The sequence below is a fragment of the Halichoerus grypus genome, chromosome 6, assembly GCF_964656455.1.
Source record: "Halichoerus grypus chromosome 6, mHalGry1.hap1.1, whole genome shotgun sequence".
Classification (NCBI taxonomy): domain Eukaryota; kingdom Metazoa; phylum Chordata; class Mammalia; order Carnivora; family Phocidae; genus Halichoerus; species Halichoerus grypus.
Window position 1 is genome coordinate 174,676,309 of NC_135717.1, and position 18,363 is coordinate 174,694,671.

General features: G+C 54.6%; 1 long non-coding RNA gene across 5 annotated transcripts; it reads left to right on the forward strand.

Moving 5' to 3' along the window:
• Positions 1-372: 372 nt before the first annotated feature.
• On the forward strand, positions 373-17,961 carry LOC118553534 (uncharacterized). 5 transcript variants are annotated; one of them, XR_004926076.2, is made up of 5 exons: positions 373-803; positions 11,455-11,583; positions 13,805-13,877; positions 14,081-16,813; positions 17,275-17,961. It is a non-coding gene; the product is annotated as an uncharacterized LOC118553534 (long non-coding RNA). The 5 variants fall into 5 exon arrangements; XR_013449369.1 differs by having other exon boundaries at positions 11,506-11,583; XR_013449367.1 differs by lacking the exon at positions 11,455-11,583 and having other exon boundaries at positions 14,081-15,317; positions 16,180-16,813.
• The last annotated feature ends 402 nt before the right edge of the window (positions 17,962-18,363 follow it).

Here is an 18,363-nt window from a genome sequence, read left to right on the forward strand (position 1 = left end):
CCACAATCCGCCTTTGTACGCGTCGCCGCCGCCGTCGCCACCGCCGCCGCCGCCCGCCTGCCGAGCCCAGCGAAAGGAGCGCAGCTCCGCGCCGCCGCGGCCGCCCGCGCGCCTCCGGGCCACCGCCCGCCCCGCCCCGGCTCCCGCCCCGCCCCGCCCCGGCCCTCCAGGCCCCGCCCCGGCCCCCAGGCCCCGCCCTGGCCTCTCGGGCCCCGCCCCCCACCGCCGTGCGACCACGTCCCGACTCACCCCAGGACCGCCCCGCCCCGCCCCCGGCTGCTCGGGCCCCGTCCCTGAAGCTGCTCGCTCCGCCTCTTGCCCGCCCCGAGCCGCCGGGCCCCGCCCCCGACCGACGAGGCCCCGCCTCGGCTTCCACGACCAGGAGCCCGACGGGCAAGGTCTCTTCCCCACCCCCACCAAACCTGGCGGCTCCGGCCCCGCCCCCTCGGACGTCAGCACGCTCTTCCTCAAACGGCTGTCGCGCGCCGGTCTCGACCTTCCGCGCGGTGCCTCTGACCCTCCCTGGCCGCTTGGCCCCTGCGCCCACCTCCTCCAGGCCCTACCCCCACGGCCGTCCCCGAGACCGGCCCCCGCCCCCAAACACCGCGCAGCGGTTTGGCATCTCTGAGCCCCTCCCATCGCCCCTTCCGGGCCTATTTGTCGCCCCCTCTGCCCTCGTACCACCTGCTCCTGTTGCGTCCCGCGCGAGAATACTTTGTCACCTGCTCCCCACGTTGCCACTCTCCTCCCAGTCCAGTTGCCAAGGCCGGTTTCCGACGGGAACATCCTTCGCAGAACCCAGGGTGAGCTCACCCCCCCTCCCCATAACGCGTCCTAGGGGGCATGATGCAAAGCCCTGCCTCCCGCATGGAGTCCTTCGCCCAGTGCCAGGGAGGGTGTTGAGAAGGGCTCTGAGCCTCAGTTTCTTCAGCTGTGCGATGGGGGGGGTGTCCCTGAGTGTTGACTAGGTAGGAGAGGATCGAGGAGTAGGAACATATGGGGTTAGCTGGGCATGTGATCCTGATGAAGGCCAAGGTCCAGCCAGGCACCCATGGTGTGCTGGCCTCTGCTGATGGTGAAGACCCGGGGAAGAAGCGGCCAGAGGCCTTCCCGGGACCCTGCTAGCACTTCTGGGGCAGGTGGAAATGGAGAGTCAGTGCCGGGGGGGTGGGGGGTGGGGTGGGGTGTGTGTGTGTATGTCTCAACTCTGACCCATCGGGGCAGGTCCTGCCTCCAGGCCCCACCCCACACCCCCCAATATCCCTGGTGTGAACTGCGAGGGTCTTATAGGCAGATTTTTTTTCCCAAGAAATACAGTATAGTACTATAAATGTATTTTCCTTATGATTTTCTTTTTTTTAAGATTTTATTTATTAGCGAGGGAGAGAGAGAGAGCATGAGCAGGGGGGAGGGGCAGAGGAAGAGGGACAAGCAGACTCCTGGCTCGGCTCAGAGCCCCAGGACCCTGGGATCATGACCTGAGCTGAAGGCAGACCTTCACCGACTGAGCTCCCCAGGCGCCCCTAGCTTACGTTATTGTGAGAATACAGTATATGATACGTACACAAACATGTACGGTACATACACAACCACAACACCCAATATGTGTTTATCGACTGTGTTATTGGTAAGGCTCCTAGTCAACAGCAGGCTATGAGTAGTTAAGTTTGGGGGGGGCGTCAGAAGTTACACGGGGGTTTTCAGCTGCGTGGGGATGGCGTCCCTCGAGCCCCATCTGGTTCAAGGGTCAACTGTGCTCTTCTCCCCATCCTTGTAAAACGTGTCCCCTGGTTTCCCTCGGGTCCCAGTGTCCCCTCCTCAAATGGCCTGTTCCGACCGTCTTACCAGAAACCCCCCGCCCTTGCTCTCCTCCCCTGCCTTATTTTCCGCACAGCACGGCACTCACCTCCTCCCACATCACACTGAACGGCTGCGCGGGCTGTGTATCCTCCGATTCCTGCACGGCTCACGGCTGTGTTCCCGGCGCCTAGCACGCTGCGGGGCACACGGTGGACACCCTGGGAATGAGCGTGGGATGAGCAGAGGCAGAATGGATGAGAGGCCTGATAGGAAGCAGGAAAGCCTCTTGGGCGAGGCAGTAAGGAGGCCTGGGACCGTGGCGCTGGGGAACAGCCTGGAGGAGGAAGGGGGTGTTCAGGACCCTGCTTTAGTTTTGTGCCCCTGGGCCCAAGCACCTCTGGGCAGGGCCCGCGTCTGGCCCCTCTGTGCCCTCAGTGCCCCGCGCTGGGGGTGGGAATGGGGGTCCTCTGTAAAGTGTGGAGTGAGGGAAGTAAGGAAGTAAGCCATGGGCATGTCGCTCTTCCTCCCTGGGCCTGTGTCCCCAGCTGTACGATGAGGTCACTGGCCCGAGGGCTCTGGCCTCCACCTCTGAGTCTGGACAGCTGGGCTTCGGGCTGCAGAAACGGGAATGAGACTTGCTGAGGGCTCACAGACGGGCAAGTCCAATGGCCATATCCCTGTCTGTCTCCCCAAACTCCTCGAAAACCCCTGCCTGCCCCCACCGCCTCCCCTTTGTTCATGCTGTTCCCCATGCCTGAAATCCTCTCTTCTCCACCATGCTCGCCTTGGAGGCCCGCTGTTGCTGGGGAAGCCTTTCTGGTTAGGCTTGGCCAGCGCATTTGTGTTCTCACCTGCCTCGTAAACTCCACCCACCCCCACACGCGGCCGCCTCGGTAGGCTCTGTGCTGTAGGACCAGCATCAAATCAACTCTTGCTATTCTTCCTGGATCCAGCTCAGGACAGGTGACAGAAAATGTTTGTTGAAGGAAATAATGAACATCGCTTTGGCTCTCTGCTTTTTATTTCAGTAAAACTCCCGGTATTGTCCTCATAGGGAACTTTTTTTTTATTTTTTATTTTTATTTTATTTTATTTTATTTTTAAAGATTTTATTTATTTATTTGAGAGAGGATGAGAGGAGAGAGAGAGCACATGAGAGAGGGGAGGGTCAGAGGGAGAAGCAGACTCCCTGCTGAGCAGGGAGCCCGATGCGGGACTCGATCCCGGGACTCCAGGATCATGACCTGAGCCGAAGGCAGTCGCTTAACCAACTGAGCCACCCAGGCGCCCTAGGGAACTTTTTTTTTAAAGATTTATTTATTTATTTTAGAGAGAGAGAAAGAGAGAGGGCGCAGGGGGAGGGGCAGAGGGAGAGAGAGAATCCTGGAACAGACTCCCCGCTGAGCACAGAGACTCGGGGCTCCATCCCAGGACCCTGAGGTTCTGACCCGAGTCAAAATCAAGAGTTGGACGCTTAAACCACCTGAGCCACCCAGGCGCCCAACCTAGGGAACTCTTTAATGTCAACAAGTGTTGAATCATGTTTTGCACTCGAAGTAGGCATGAGCCTGGGCCATAGGGCGTATTCTGTTTCTTGATCTGGGTGCAAACTACATGGTCAGTGTACAAAAATCAAGCTGTAACTTTGTGAGTTGTGTACTTTTCTGTATATAAACATTCAGATTATAAAATAGAATTAAGAATAAAGGATTTAAAATCCCTGAAAAAAAATTTGGTTTAGCTATATTTCCTATGACTATGAAAAAGTTCTTTTCTGCAAATAAATGAACTGCACTTTTAGAGAGACTACTGAGGAAGGGGGAAGTGTGTAGGCAGTATAATGTCCCCCAATGATGTCCAACCCTAATCCCTGGAAGCTGTGAATATATGTTACATAGCAAAATGGACTTTGCAGATGGGATTAAGGACATGGACTTTGAGAAGGAGAGATTCTCCTGGATTATCCATGGAGGCTCAATCTTTTTTTTTTTAAGAACTGTTTTTTTTTTTTAAAGATTTTGTTTATTTATTTGACACATAGAGAGACAGCGAGAGAGGGAACACAAGCAGGGGGAGTGGGAGAAGGAGAAACAGGCTTCCTGCTGAGCAGGGAGCCCAATGCGGGGCTTAATCCCAGGATCCTGGGATCATGACCTGAGCTGATTTTAGCCCAAAGTGAGAGCCCAGTCGTCCTTCTATGGAACTATAAGATAATACATTTAAAAAAATTAAAAAAAAAAATACATTTATGTGGTTTGGGGGCACTTATTTTGTTAGTCCTGGCAGCGATAGAGAGAGCCCCTGGCCACCAACCTTCTCTTCTCCAAGCTTCTGTCTTTTCTCCAGCTGACGGTCTGTGTCATGGTGTATGGGCCTGGGGTGATGGCTGAGATATTCCCTCCTGCCCTTAATGTTCCATGAATCTAGAGCTGGACTCCCAATTGTTCATCTTTTCTCCTTGAGAAGATAGGACAGTTCTCTGGGGCTGAGTCAGGTGGGCACAGCCCCACCTTGGTTCGATAAGCAGAAGCACGGCAAAGGGCAGGTTCACAGGCTCTTCGATCACTGCAGAGAATCTGTTGAAATACTTCTCACAGTCACGTGAGTTTCCCGGCCTGACTTCTCCCTCCTTAGGACTTGTGGTTCTCCTTTGCTGCAATCCCTGGTCCTCAGCCTTTTGTTGCTCTGGAAAATTAAACCCAACCTCTCCCAGATCGAGATTGCAACATCTCCTACAACACTGGGTTTTTTCTCGGCTTTTCTCACCTGCTACCAAGGTCGGGGCACCACCTAAAAGGTTTGCCTCCTTCCTCCCCTCCTCCAGCCCTCTTTCCACCATCCGCCCAACACACACAAAATATTTTCTCATCCTCGCTGTTGTCAGAAATTCCACCGTTAGCACTCTACTTTTTTAAAATAGATCCCTGCTCAAATTCCCCTGGAGGGGATAACCTTAAAGTTATTTTAGGCCCCGGCACGGTAGCGAGAAGAAAGGACTCAGAGTTTGAAAGAGGACGTGCCTGATGGGACTGGGGGTGGGGGACATGCTCACATTTCTCGAGGAACTTCTTTGTGCCGGAAGCTTCCTGAATGTGGACAAGTACAGTCCTGAGCCCTGGAAGGCAGCTAGTTTGTCTTTGTGGGTTAGGTTAGACAAGTGTAACCTAGAAAGGCTGAGTAATGCTCACGATCACCCAGCACGTGAGACCCGGAGCCAGGATTTGAACCCTCGTGATGGTTCAGGAATGAGGAGACAGCCAGGCACACACCCTCTGGCATCAAGTCATCCCTTTTCTAGTTTTAAAAAGGAAGGCCCACTGGAGAAGGAACGCAGGCTGATGAACTTCGAAGGGAAAAGACCTGCTTCTGCAAGGCTCTGGGATACAATTGCACAATTGCGGGCTACCAGGGGACGAGGGGGTGGGCTGTGCTAAGTGTGGGCAGGGACGAAATAGGGAAAGAAATTTCATCATCAGGAGGGAGACCTGGGACCGACACAGTTTGAACTTTGCCTAGTCCCTTCTGCTCCAGAGCCCTGGGTTTCCCATCTAGTTGTGGAGGCTCAACTAGATGTCCCCTTGGGCCTTTCCAGCCCCAACATTATGGAAGGACAGGTGGGGTGAGCCGGGGCAGAGAGCTAGAGAGCCCACCCTCCTTTTCCCGGTTCCCCCAGTTTCCTGCTCCCAGAGCTCCTGTGCGTGAACACACAGCCTTCGCCCTCTTGGGCCAATAGAAATTATATTAACAACCAACGTTGTGTATTACTGCGAAACACAACAGTAAAATGGCAAAGTTAAAATTAAGAGATGCTTCATTAAATACCTACAAGATATAACATCGTATCATCTTTATTTTTTTAAAGATTTTATTTATGTATTTATTAGAGAGAGAGAGAGAGTGGAGAGACAATCAGACTCCGCATTGAGAGTAAAGCCCAACCTGGGACTCGATCTCACGATCTTGAGATCATGACCTGAGCCGAAATCAAGAGTCAGTTGCTCAACTGACGGAGCCACCCAGGCTGCCCCTCATCTTTCTGTTTGATGTGATATTTATAAAAGTTTCACTACATTTGAGAACTCTTTGTAGGTTAGATTTTTCTCAAGTCACAAGGACTCTGAGAATGCCAGGTGGTTGATGGGAAATCAGAAATGAAAGATAGTGATATATTTTATCTTATTTAGCAAACATGGATGCAGGACCGACCACGGGCTGGGCACTGTTTTCTGACTTTGCAAATGCTGACATTGAATCCTGTGATTTGGAGACATCATCATCCCTCTTCCGCAGATGAGCCCACTGGGGCGCAGCGAGGTTAGGTGACTCGTCCATAGTCCAAAGGCAGAATCAGGCAACCAAGTAAATTCGAGAGCAAAATTATAAAAATCCTTTCAGATTTTTTTTTCTTGGAAAAAAAATACGTTTGATAAAGGTACATTCATGTTTGAGATGATGTGGGCAGAGCCTCCAAAAGCAAGAGTGCCTCAGGCCACCAAAGGCCTGGAAATGGCTCTGTCCCTTGAGGCCCAGCATGGGGCCTGCACATGGAAGGTGATGCCCAGGGGCTCCTGGGGGGCTGAGTCCGTTAAGCGTCTGCCTTCGGCTCAGGTCGTGATCCTGGGGTCCCGGGATCGAGCCCCGCGTGGGGCTCCCAGCTCAGGGGAGAGTCTACTTCTCCTTCTCCCTCTGCTCCTCCCGTGCTTGCGCTCTCTCTCTCTCAAATAAATAAAATCTTAAAAAAAAAAAAAAAAGGCAATGCTCAGTGGATGAAAGAGCACTGAACAGCTCGCTGTCTGCTGTGGGGGTGGGGAGCAGTGGAGAATGGACACAGCACCTCGTAAACACCCGGCATGGGGCTGAACTCATTGTATCCAGCCCGTTTTGTCCACACTTTAACTGGAGGCTTGTACTGACAGCATCCCCATTTTATTGGACAGTAAACTGAGGCTTGGAGACGCCAAGTGGCTTAGTCACACGGCCCGGGTGCAGCATAGCTTGGGATTTGAGCCCTTGAGCCTGGAGAAGAATGCAGTGATTGTATTTGTGTTTTGTGGTCTCACTTAGGTCGTATGGATGTATTTATTAATCCCTACTTGGCGGAGGCTCATTGCTGGATGTGTAGAACCCAGCAGCTGTTCTCACCCACTTCTGTCCTTTCCTGACAGAGGTGTTGGGAGCACTGGTGGACCTTAAGCTTTGGGAGCCACCCCTAGATGCTGCTTATGGGGTTTCATAAGTGAGACCAGGGTGGGTGTGTTAGTTCATTGTGCCCACTGTAGCGAAAGACCACATGCTGGGTGGCTTACAGCAGAAATTTATTCCCTACGGTTCTAGAAGCCAGAAATAAGAAATCGAGGTGTTGGCAGGGCTGGGATCCCCCCAGAGGCTCTAAAGGGAGCCCTTCCTGCCTCTCCTGCTCCCGGCGTCTGAAGCTGCTCTTTGGCTTGTGGCCACATCCCAGTCTCTGCCTCTGTTGTCACATGGCCCCTCCCCTCTCTGTCTCCGTGGCTCACATCCCCCACTCCCTCTCTCCTAAAAGGACACTTGACAGTGGCCTTGGGTCCACCTTAAACCCAGGATGCTCTCATCTCAAAAGCCTTAACTTGGTTATATCTGCAAAGATGTTTTCCAAATAAGGTCACTTACCTTCACAGGTTCCAGGTAGACCTGTCTCGGAGGGGGTGGGGGGAATGGGGTCCTGCTACCTTTGCAGGCACAGTACGCATTCCATCTTCTGACCGTGGGTCTGGATTTTTCCTCTGGGACCCACTTGGTCCCCATTTCAGGCCACCTGGGGTGAGCACTCTGAGCCAGCGCTGGCCTGTCAGAGCAAAGCCGCTCTCCGGCAGGGGCACTGGTCCAGGGCTGGTCCAGCCGGAGCAGTCTGGGACTCTGGTTGTCTTTGCAGGGGAGGGGTGTTATGAGGGCAGGGGCTGGCAGCCACTCTGATGGCAAGAGGGGAGACCACGCAGAGGAGAGCGGGGCTGAGATTTGGAATGTGATGCCCAGGCTTTCAGATCCAGGGACCAACACACTGCTCTTCCTGCTGAAGCCAACTCAGAGGGAGTTTTGTCCCTTGCTCATCTATGGGACGTGACCGGAACAGAAGTACACTATGAATGAGCCCTTACTTAACCCAGGGATGAATTTTGATGTCACTCTGGCCGTCAGGGTCCTCTTTGCCGGCCGTCGGCCGTGAGCATGTGGTAGGGCTCATTGCACGGATGGGGGACCGAGGCCCAGAGAGGTGGGACCTCCCTGAGGTCACACATGCCGTGCCTGATGTCCAGAGTGCCCCCTGACCCTCAGACCCTGACCCGGCTCGCCCTGCAGGGGGCTGGCTGTGGCCCCATCCGCCCTGCTCCATGTCATGGCCCTGCTGAGTCTGCTGCCTCAGTTTACTAACGTTTTCTTCCTTCTGAGCGAGGCTGTTCTGCTCACAAAGTGTGCTCATTCGTGCCTCACGGTGGGATGGAGCCCAGCTCTTCATCCTGGGGTCTGGAGAGAGCATTCGGGAGGGCTGTGAACTTGGGTGGGCAAAACATCACATCTTTATTTTCGCTAACTTCTGGCTCAAATCGAGCACTCCCTTCATTATGACTGCAGGCTACAGACCACAAAAATGTCACAGACCATGGTGGTATCTGCAGCTTTGTCAGCGACAGGCACACGGGGCCTGGTGGGCGGGTGGGTCCCTGCCCTCCCCGAGCTGTCCCAAGAGCCCAGCGAGCCCCAAGGCCTCCAAGAAGGGACGTGATCTCAGATTTGAGTGTATAAGGATGACTGTAGAGAATTGGAGTCAGCGAGGCCCCTGAGGGGAATGAGGCTGCGGGGTCAGAGCAAGGGCTAGGGGTCCTGGGCTGGGGGTGTCGCCGCCAGGGGGAGGGAGAACAAGGCCAAAGGCAGTGAGGACGTCGCGGTGGGAGGCCTTGGGGGCCCGTATGAGGTGCAGCCTGAACCCCCTGCCCCTCACCTCACCCTAAGCCTTTCTCCTCTCCAGCTTTTGGAACACCCCCTTTGCCTTCCCGGACCAGCCCTTGCAGGCGTTCAGTGTCAGGTCCTCCAGGCTCCGTCCTGGGTGCTCCTCCTGACTCCCACGCACCAGCCCCCATGGCACCCGGGCAACTGCCCGTGCGTGCGTCACCTCGCCCTGGGCCCAGCGGACTACACAAGTTCACCCGACGCCCGAGACCCCACCACCTGCCCCACCTCCTCCCGCGGGCTCTGCACGTCCGCCGCTCAAACCGGAAACCCGGGGGCTTTGCCGCCGTCCCTCTCCCTCGTTCTCGTCTCTGACCCATCGGGTGATTTCTCTTCTGAGCACGTTCGGGTCCCTCTGCTTCCCAGCAGCCCCACTGTCACCGCCCTGACCCACGCTGTTGGCTCTTCTGCCTCAACTCTGCTACCACATGTCTGTTTTCTGTGGCCGTGTGACAAGCCACCACATACTTGGTGGCTCGACATCTCACGGGGGCCGTAGGCCAGAAGTGCAGGCCGGGCACAAATGGGTTCATGCTCAGTCTGGCAGGCTGAAACCCTGGTGCTGGCAGGAGCCGAGGTCTCATCTGAGGGCAGGCGAGGGCAGAAGTCCTTTCCCTGCAGCCATACAACTCATGGAAGCGGTGTCTTCAAGGCCACAGGAGTGCATCTCTCGGACTCTCCCTGTCTCTAAGACTCCCTCTTTGAAAAGCTCACCTGATTAGGTCAGGCCCACCCTGGATAATCTCCCTTTGGATTAACTCAACTGATTAGGGACCTGATTTACACCTGCCAAATTCCCTTTTGCCATCTAACTTAACGGGGTATGGGAGTGATATCCCCTCATAGCTATAGGTCTCACTCACACTCAAGGGCACCAGTGGTCATTTTAGAATTCACCTACAACAGACAGCCTCTCTATGGGGTCTCCTCAGCCCTAGACCCCTGGCCCCTCCAACCCAGCCTCTGCTGGACAACCAGGGTGATCTTTCCTATCTGTCTGTCTGCCTGTCTATTCATCTACCTATTACTGATGTACCTTTCCTACTTTGTTATTCTTTTTTTTTTTTTCAGTTTAATATGAAATATTTCAAATAAATCCCCAAACAGAGTGAACAGTATCATGGACACTCCAGGTACCCATCACCTAGCTTTGAACAATTGTTAATATCTTACCTTATTTTCTTCATTTACCTTTTCTCCTGAATATTTTGAAGTCAATTTCAGACGTGGTGAGCGTTCACTTCTAAATACTTCAATATGTGCGTCCCAGTTTTTAAATGGATGTTTTTCTCCATCACCACAATACCATCACCCCCGTAATAAAATGAACCCTTTCTAAACCCCAGTCGCATTCACGTTTCTCTTCTGGTCCCTCAAGCATTCTTCACCAGCTGCTCTGAGCTAGGATCAAGGCGATCCTTCCAACATCCAGTGTGAACTCATCACTTCCCCACTTAGCACCTCCTGGTTTCCCTCGCTCAGCCTGAAGCTGGTGGCATCTCACCTCGTGTCCCCTCACCCACCCCTGCCCAATGCCGGCTGGCCTCCTTTCTGCTTCTCCGCGGACCACGTTCTCCCAGCTGCTGTACTTTCATGTCGTGCTTTCTTCTGGGATTTTCTTTGTGTCTTCTCTTCCAGTTCAGCTGTCTTTCCCCCAAGGAGGGCCCAGGAATCAGGTCCCACTCCTGTCTCTGATCTCTTGGAACCCCGGGTTTGCCCTGCACCCACTCCTGTCCTTCAGAGCACCCACCTCGGTCCATGATGACCCACTCGTGGCCGTGATTTCTTGACTGCTCTCTCACTCCCCGACCAGCCTGGGACCCCGGAGCGTGAATGCGTCTGTTTGCTCACCATCATATCCCCTCCACCTGGTCCACAGCCATCGAGTCAGTGAATGAGTGAGTGAACCAGGGTGCGGGCGAGGTCTGTGCCGACCCCACAGGAGCCTGGGAGCCCCTGCTTGCCAGAGGGGAGTCAATGACAGAGGGACATGGCCCCCAAAAGGACAGGGCCAGCCGTGGGAGTACTGCTGCCCCAGTGGTCATTACAGGGCACTAATAGCCCAGCATGGCCCCAAGGACACCTCACCCCTCTCCCCTCGCCCTCTCCTGACTCCTACTGCCTGAGGCTAGCCAGACCTCACCTCCCTTCTCTCTGGTGCTGCTCTCAAAGGGAGGGACTGCTTTGATGACGAGGCCAGAGGCAGGGCGAGTGGCTGGCAGGGTTTCAGCAGATAGCGTTGGATCAATTAGACGTCCAGATGCAAAACAAAAACAAAACAAAACAAAACCCCAAAGAACAAAAAAACAAATGTTCACTCTGACCTCACACTACATACAAAAACTAATTTTTTCATCTATGAAATGGATCCGTAGACCTAAAAGGAATCATTAAAATAGGAAACTTCTACAAGAACACATAAGAGAAAAATCTCGGTGGCCCGGGGAAGCTGTACATGGAAATACAAGCTATAAAAGGCATGATTGATACATTGGACTTGATCCAAATTTAACATTTTGCTCTTTGCGAAGCGTATATCCAACAAAGGACCTACATCTGAAACCATGTTTCCCAGGCTTTTTTCATCCCCCAAGGAGCCCTTTTCTCGACATTTCTCTCCTAATCGCCCCCCAGGAATGTTCAATCCCACAGGTGTCTGTTTCTGTCCGGTAGGTACATCCACGCCCTCCACATAAAATGAGGATGCATTTTCCCCTCCTCCAGGAACAATTTACACCCCCGTGGGGGCATATATGGGAAATGTGTAATCAAGAACGCAAGAAGAACCCTTATAACCAGACAGTAAGTAGACAAACAACCCAACATCTTTTCTTTTTTCAAGATTTTATTTTTAGGTAATCTCTACACCCAACACGAGGCTTGAACTCACAACCCTGAGATCAAGAGTTGCATGCTCCACTGACTGAGCCGGCCAGGTGTTCCCCCAAACCCACTTTCTTTCTTAAATAAACCTTTCAGGGGGGCGCCTGGGTGGCTCAGTCGGTGAATCGTCTGCCTTCGGCTCAGGTCATAATCCCAGGGTCCTGGGATCGAGCCCCACATCGGGCTCCCTGCTCAGTGGGGAGTCTGCTTCTCCCTCTCCCTCTGCTGTGCTCTCACTCTCTCGGTCAAATAAATAAAATCTTTAAAAAAAAAAAAAAAAAAAGAAGTTAAGCATACACCTCCCACATGACCCAGCCATTCCCCTCCTAGGATCTCCCCAAGAGAAATGACAGCACACGGTCATCCAGAGACTTGTACTGGAATATTCACAGTAGCTTCACTGGTAATAGCTAAGAGGGAAAAAGTGGAAACACAACCCAGTGTCCCCTACAAGTGAACAGATCAACAAGTTGTACATCCTTACAATGGATTACCACTCAGCAATAAAAAGGAATGAACTATTAATACATGTAACCATGTAGATGAAGCTCAAAATAATTATACTGAGTGAAAGAAGTGAGGCAAAAAAAAGAGAACATATCATATAATTCCATTTATATGAAATTCTAAAAAATGCAACCAAATCTCTTACATAAGAGGCACCAGGAAACTTTTGGGGGTGATGGAAATCATTACCCTGATTACAGTGATGGATTCAAGGATCTATAGACATACATATCAAACTTCATATATATGTCAAAACTCACCAAATCGTACATATTAAACAAGTATGGTTCGTTATACGTCAGTTATACCTCGAAAATCTGTAAATTAGTTGCCCATCCTAAAAATGGGGGGATTTCAATTTTTTAAAAAATCTGTATTGATGATTGTACTTGAAAAATGTGACACGCTGGGGTACCCGGGTGACTCAGTCAGTTGAGCGTCCAGCTCTTGGTTCTGGCTTAGGTCATGGTCTCAGGGTCGTGAGATTGAGCCCCGTGTCCGGCTCCGTGCTCAGTGTGGAGTCTGCTTGAGATTCTCTCTCCCTCTCCCTCTGTCCCTCCCCTTGCTTACACATGCACTCTCTAAATCAATCAACCGATCAATAAAATCTTTTTAAAATTAAAAAAAAAGAAAGAAAAATGTGACTGGCTGCATGCAGCTTTCCATGTGGGCAAGAGGCAGATGGCAGAGTGAGGGCCCCAGGCCCCTCTGGCCCCGGCACTGGCTCCCCGGTTTGCCTGGGCCCAACTCCCCTGGTTTCTCTGCACTCAGGCATCAGCTTCTCGGCCCCCCAGGCCGCTGAGTCTGTGGCCCGGGGATAAGGGAGCTGGGGCTGGGTTCTGAGCAGGGGCGACACAGATTTGCACCAGCAGACCCTTGTCAGGTGGCCCAACAAAGCCCCTCTCAGTCTGGCTGCATCCAGGAGTTTCCAGGGGGTGGTTAAGAGGAACATGAAGCACCAGGCTTTGGGCTGAACCTGAGAAGAGTGAGAGCTCAGTCAGTTCACGACAGACACCAGACCGTCGGGGGTAGGATCACTGTCCCTTTCTACAGAGGGTCACGGGGGACCATCTGACTGGGTGAGGGGTGAGGAGGGCCACCGAAATTGTGCTAGGACTCCTTTGTAACATTATTCCTGTACTGGGTTGTTGAGTCTGTGCCTGGCCTGCAGCTCTCTGCCCACAGGCCCCTTCCCCCCCTCTTGCTGAGGGACGCAGGGGACCGGGCTTCATCACGCCTGTAGCTCAGTACCTCAATCAGTGCAGCTGATTGTAAATATTTGCAGAATTGACGCGCATTGCAGAATTAGCCACGTCCCTCCCTCTCTCCGCTGCCTCAGTGCCCCACCTCTGAAGGGGAGCTGGGCTTGCTTCTCTCCTCAGCCTGTCACTCTCTGGAGCTGCTAATTACCAACATCAGTTAGGAAACACGAGATTTGAAGGTTCCAGAAACCAGGTCCATCCTGCGACTCAGAATTTGCCCAGAGTTCTGTGCTCTTGTGGTTCCACCAAATCTGGGGGTCTCCCGAAATCTCGGACTGCTAGAGGAACCTTTCACCTTGGACTCCTCTCTGTTCTTGAGCACTGAACGAATCAAATAAGCAGACGATTTCCCTTTGTGCTCTGGTTTCCAGGAAGCTCAAAGGCACTTCTCCCTGACTTTAGAAATGGTGGACGATTTGCTTCTGATGAGCACTGAGGAATGAGGTAGGATGCTGAGACACACATGTCCACACACGGTCCTTCCCCCTGCACGTGGAGGGGGGCCCCAGGGCAGGGGGACCTGTGGGAGTTGATGGGGCAGCCTAGGGGAGAGAAGGGGCCCAAGGGAGGGGGACAGAGGGAAGGGGACACACCCCGGGGGGCCACCGCATGGCTTCCTTCTCTGGGCTCCCTGCTTTCACTCTCAGGCCAGCCTATCCTCCAGCCCGCAGCCGGAGAAGGCCTTCTAATGGCCAGGCTAGTCCCCGCCGAGCGGCAGCTCCCTTTCGGAAGACCAAAGCCCGGGCCTGCAACCACCTGCAAGCCTCCTCGACCCAACCGCGAGCGGGGGGCCGCCGCCAGGGGGCGCCCGACACCAGAGCGCTGCCCACTGGGCCGCGGAGTGGGGAGGAGCGTGGCTTTCCCCAAGGGAAGTCCTGCTCTGGGGGCTCCCGCCCACCGCCTGCGTCCCTGCCGCACCAAAACCACACTCTGTGCCCCTCATTGCCTCTCTTCCCCCTTAAAGACCCAGTCGAGGTACCACCGCCTCCAGGAAGCCTTCCTGGGCCTCAGGCTGGGCCAGGCTTTTCCCCCAGGCTCGCACAGCCCCCTGGGACCCTGTCCACGCTGTCAGTCACTGCTCCTGTCTCCCAGGAGAGTGGATGGTGAACCCTCGGGCAGGGCTGGGCCTGGGTTACCCATCACCCCAGAATGGCCACTCTCGCAGTGGTGTTCAGGTGAGTAAATCTGGGAGCTGGGAGCCCCACGCAGCTTTGCTGGGTCATCAGTGGTGGAAGTCCTGGCCCCCCACCCCTCCCTTGCTTAGGCCTTGCTTAGTGGCTGCAGATGCTCAGGAATGGGCTCCCTGGCTCCCACCCCCATCCCATCTCATGTCTGTAACCCCAGAGGACGTGCCCTTCTAGCCTGCAGGCTGACCCCTGCCTCAGTTTCCCCACCTCTAAAGGGGAGGTGGCATTCCAGCTCCCGACCCCTGGCCTTTGCATTAGCTGGTCCCTCCGCCAGGACGCCCTCCTTGCTACCATGCGTCTCTGCCTGCTGTCTCCTTCTTGAGAGGAGCATTCAACTGGGGTGGGGGATCGTTTGTGAGACTCCTCTTTAATTTGTGAGCAATAATAAAGGACTCAGATGCTTGGAAATTACCTCCTCAGAATTAATAAATTAGAGAGTTCTCTGGGTAAAGATCTGCGTCGCTCTGTGATTTGGCCGTGCAGGATTGGCCAGCCTGGCAGACGCAGTATGTCTGTCGGGCAAGACGGCTTTGGAAAGGCTGGGTCTGAATGCTCTAGAACACTCAGACCCCCACTCCCCAGGGTCCCTGCTGGCCTCCGGTCACAGGCACCATGTAGGTGATGCATGACACAAACTGGAGGGATACTGCCGGGGTTCAAGTCCCAGCTCCAACTCCGGCTAGCTGTGTGACCCCAGGTAAGTTACTGAACTTCTCTGTGCTTCAAGTTCTTCATTTGTAAAATGGGATGGTGTTATCAGAGCTAGCCCCTGCCCCGACCTCCATTCTCAGGAAGATTAATGAGACAGTGCCTGCCTAACACTCGGGAGAAGGCCCAGCACAGAGGAGATGCTCAGAAGGGTTAGTTAGGAGCACTGCTGTGAATTAAGTAGAGGGTCTGCCATCACCTGCTCAGGGGGGTGGGAGAGGAAGGAGAGGCTGGCCCCACCCCAGGGCTTGGCAGGCTTGCGCAGTCTCTCCTTGGCTCCTAGAACCCCTCTCCTCGTGCCCCTCTCTTGTATCCCCAACCACACATGGGAACACACTTGTCCCCTCAGCTGACAGCTCCTGGAGGAGGGCAGGGGTTGGCAGAGTAATGATCCTTGGGGGGACAGGGGGTTGTTCCTGTCTTTTCCCGGGCGAGGACTCTTCATCCTGCGTCCCTGATTTAAGGAAGCGGGAGTTTCCTGTGTGGGCTGAGAGAAGGAAGAAATGGATGGACAATGAATGAATGAGTGAATGAGTCTGGGCAGTGGGGGCAGTGGCTACGCACAGGGGTGTTGGCTTCCAGAAGCCTTGGATGCAAGTCCCGGCTCGCCCACCTACCAGCTGCGTGGCCCCAGCTCTGAGCTGCGGCGTCCTCCCCTGAGCCGCCCAGCCCTGTGCCCAGCATCTCGGAGGGACGGCATGCTTGTCTGCTGAAAGAGTGTGCCCCTAAATCCCAAATCCCTAGCCCCCCCAGTGTGGCTGTATTGGGGGATGGGTCCTAGAAGGAGGTAATTCAGTTAGAGGAGGGCATAAGGGCGGGCCAGGATCCCATAGGATTCGTGTCCTTGTAAGAAGAGATTCCAGAGAGTGGGCATGAAGGAAAGGCTGATCAAGTTCAAGGACACAGAGAGAAGGCCGGCATCTGCATGCCAGGAAGAAAGCCCCCACCAGGAGTGGAGTCAGCCCAGTCCTCCGTGGTGGACAGCACGTCTGGTCTCCAGAACCGTGAGACAATGAACGTCTGTTGTTTTAGCCGCCCGAGTCTGTGGTACTCTGTGGTGGCAGCCCGAGCTGGCTGGGGCACCGAGAGCACGAGGGCTGGGGACGGACTCTGGTTGAGCACCAGGCCCCGGGCTTCCCCGCTCCATTCTGTCTGCTGGGGAGAGCACCAGCGTTCTCCCTCTCCCCTCCCCCCGGCCTGCCTGCCTGGGACCAGCAGAAGGGGCCTGAGCTACCATTTCCACCCCTCCCGGATTAGAAGACAGGCTCCTGTCCCCTCGGCGTTCCCCAGGGAAGAGTCCCCACCTATGAAGACCGGACGGTGGGACCCACTTCCCCAGAGGATCTGGGGGTCAGCCACTCTCTCCATGCCTCTCCAAACACCTGTGGGCCAGGCTCCTGGGACACCAAGACTGCCATTGCGGAGGTTACCTTTGAGACAGGGCCACAGACAAGAAACAAATATGCCTCGAATAACCCTCAGCAGGTCAGTCCTGGAAAGCTCCAGCAGAGCGTGGCATACAGGGGGCCCGCAGTGATGCCCTCTGGGGTCCTCTGTCCAGGCACCTGCAGCTCTGAGAGGCGGTGTTTCCAGGCCTCTGAGCTCAGCTGCACTTGCCCCCCGCGCTGCTTCAGTCTCGGCAGACGGGCCACGGCACCTTGTCCCACGGGCGGGCTTGGTCCCTTGCCCCCGGGGAGTAAGCAGGCCACAGAGAGACCCGAGCTTGGGAGCCACATGCGGTGCTCCTGGCCCTGCTCTACCACCCCAACACTGTGGCCCGTGGTGCCCTGAACGGTGGCCTCCCAAAAGGTATGGCCACCTCCTGACCCCAGAACCTGGGCATAGTACCTTCCAGGCCACAGGTGAGTAATTAAGGGTATTTCAAGAAGGACTTTATACTGGGTTATCGGTGTGAGCCCTAAATGCAACCACATGTCTCCTTACAGGAGAGAAGCAGAGGGAGTTCAGAGACAGGGAAGGAGGCCATGCGACCCACAGAGCTGCAATTGGAGCCACGTGGCCACCAGCCAAGCAGGGCCCGCAGCCACCCGAAACTGAAAGCCGTGAGGAACAGATTCGTCCTGGAGCCTCCAGAGGGAGCACGGCCCTGCCCACACCATGACCTCAGACGTCGGCCCCAGAACCACGAGAGAATACATTTTGGTTGTTTTAAGCCACTCCTTTTGAGGGGATTTTTTTTTTTTATAACAGCCCCAGGAAATCGAACACACCCCCCTTTAAAATGGGCATAATAAGAACCGCCACGAAGGATACGGTCAGGACCAGATGGGAGGTAGAAAATTCTTTGGACAGCACGTGGCTAGCACATAGCAAGCGTGGAATGCGTGAGACCCTGACTCTTTCCTGGCCACCCACTCAGCCCGCGGGGGTTAGCGGGTAACGGGCCAACTGAGGCCCGGCTACGGGGTCTGAGCGGGCGAGCAGGGAGGATCTTACCCTAGGAAGCATCTCCTGCTCACACTCACATCAGCTCTGGCCCTGCGCTAAGAGCTCTGTACTTTCTTCATTTAAGGCACCGTCCCAGGCTCTGGGGACATAGGGAGCCCAATACAAATGGTTTTCGTGGCAGGCAGGGGTGAGGTTAGCGGGGGAGTGGTGCGGGGGGAGACAGGCAGAGGAACAATGCAGTTTTCTGAAGGCGGCAAAGCAGCAGCCTGAGATGCTGAGAACCTATGGGATGAAGATCAGGAACCGGTCCTCTGTGGGAGGGAGGGACATTTCAACTCAGGTTGTCAAAGCCTAGAAGGAGTGGGCCATGGAAAGAGGGAGGGGACAGGCGGGAGCAGGTGAGCTGTCATGGGCAGAGAGGACAGCAACAGCCTGATGCAGAGGAGAGCGGCGCTGAAGCCAGGGTGGTGCGGGAGGGGCGCCGGGCTTGGAGGGTCAGGGGAGGATTCTGGACTTTTTCCTGAGATCAACAGGAAGCCATCGAAATATTCCAAACCAAACAATGCAATCACTGCGTTTTGAAAACCTCTCTGCAGCGTGAGATACGGTTTCACACCTACTAGGGT